Raw genomic sequence first — 2,197 nt, 5'->3', positions numbered from 1 at the left:
GCAGAGGTGATTTTTAAAGCCTCACTTCCCCATATATGATAAATAATATATATGATATATATTTTAACAAAAATTGCTTAAGTCATTGTAGGTTCTAGAAACAATAGTCAAATGGTATTCTAGAGAGACAGAGATGGGAAAAAGAAGAGAAGATTAAGATTAAAAGAAAAAAATGATCATTTAATCAATTTAACTATCAAATAAATACTTGTCATTTGCTTTTATCTATAACTTTCTCCTTTCTGAAGATCCTAACTGCGTAAGTCATATAACATAAGAATTTATTGTACTATAAGAATGCTACACAATATTGTAAATCTGTGAATTGTTTCATGTTCCCAGATGAATTTGTCTGGAGGAAGGCAACTTTATGTGCCTGTCAGAGATTTTGAGAGTGAATTAAGGATCATTTTAACATCTATGAAATATACTCAATACAAGTCTGAACTGCCAGCTTTCTCAGTTACCTTTCCTTAACTCTTGAGTTGTTCCTTTACTTAATACTAAAAAAAAAAAGAAGAAGAAGAAGAAGAAATGACCAGACCACCTTACTTGTCTCCTGAGAAATCTATATGCAGGTCAAGAAACAACAATTAGAACTGGACATGGAAAGACTGGTTCAGAGCTGGGAAAGGAGTACAATAAGGCTGTTTATTGTCATCCTGCTTATTTAACTTACATGCAGAGAGCATCATGCAAAATTCAGGGTTGGATGAATCACAAACTGGAATCAAGATTTCTGGGTGAAATATCAACAACCTTACATATGCAGATGATATCACTTTAATGGCAGAAAGTGAAGAGCAACTAAAGAGCCGCTTGATGAGGGTGAAAGAGGAGAGTGAAAAAGTTGACTAAAAACTCAACATTCAAAAAACTAAGATCATGGCATCTGATCTATCACTTCAAGGAAAGTAAAAAGGGAAAGTTCAGTTCAGTTCAGTTAGTCGTGTTTGACTCTTTGCGACCCCATGAATCACAGCACGCCAGGCTTCTCTGTCCATCACCAATTCCTGGAGTTCACCCAGACTCACATCCATTGAGTCAGTGATGCCATCCAGCCATCTCATCCTCTGTCGTCCCCTTCTCCTCCTGCCCCCAATCCCTCCCAGCATCGGAGTCTTTTCCAATGAGTCAACTCTTCACATGAGGTGGCCAAAGTACTGGAGTTTCAGCTTTAGCATCATTCCCTCCAAAGAAATCCCAGGGCTGATCTCCTTCAGAATGGACTGGTTGGATCTCCGTGCAGTCCAAGGGACTCGCAAGAGTCTTCTCCAACACCACAGTTCAAAAGCATCAATTCTTCGGCGCTCAGCCTTCTTCACAGTCCAACTCTCACATCCATACATGACCACAGGAAAAACCATAGCCTTGACTAGACAAACCTTTGTTGGCAAAGTAATGTCTCTGATTTTGAATATGCTATCTAGGTTGGTCATAACTTTCCTTCCAAGGAGTAAGCGTCTTTTAAATTCATGGCTGCAGTCACCATCCGCAGTGATTTTGGAGCCGAGAAAAATAAAGTCTGACAATGTTTCCACTGTTTCCCCATCTATTTCCCATGAAGTGATGGGACCAGATGCCTGATCTTTGTTTTCTGAATGTTGAGCTTTAAGCCAACTTTATCACTCTCCACTTTCACTTTCATTAAGAGGCTTTTTAGTTCCTCTTCCCTTTCTGCCATAAGGGTGGTATCATCTGCATATCTGAGGTTATTGATATTTCTCCCAGCAATCTTGATTCCAGCTTTTGTTTCTTCCAGTCCAGCGTTTCTCATGATGTACTCTGCATATATGTTAAATACCAGGGTGACAATATACAGCCTTGACGTACTCCTTTTCCTATTTGGAACCAGTCTGTTGTTCCATGTCCAGTTCTAACTGTTGCTTCCTGCCCTGCATACAAATTTCTCAAGAGGCAGGTCAGATGGTCTGGTATTCCCATCTCTTTCAGAATTTTCCACAGTTTCTTGTGATCCACACAGTCAAAGGCTTTGGCACAGTCAATAAAGCAGAAATAGATGTTTTTTTGGAACTCTCTTGCTTTTTCCATGATCCAGTGGATGTTGGCAATTTGATCTCTGGTTCCTCTGCCTTTTCTAAAACCAGCTTGAACATCAGGAAGTCCACAGTTCACATATTGCTGAAGCCTGGCTTGGAGAATTTTGAGCATTACTTTATTAGCGTGTGAGATGAGT

This window comes from Bison bison, unplaced genomic scaffold, assembly GCF_000754665.1.
Source record: "Bison bison bison isolate TAMUID 2011002044 unplaced genomic scaffold, Bison_UMD1.0 scf7180017864127, whole genome shotgun sequence".
NCBI classification, from domain to species: domain Eukaryota; kingdom Metazoa; phylum Chordata; class Mammalia; order Artiodactyla; family Bovidae; genus Bison; species Bison bison.
Note: the sequence above shows the minus strand (reverse complement) of the source record.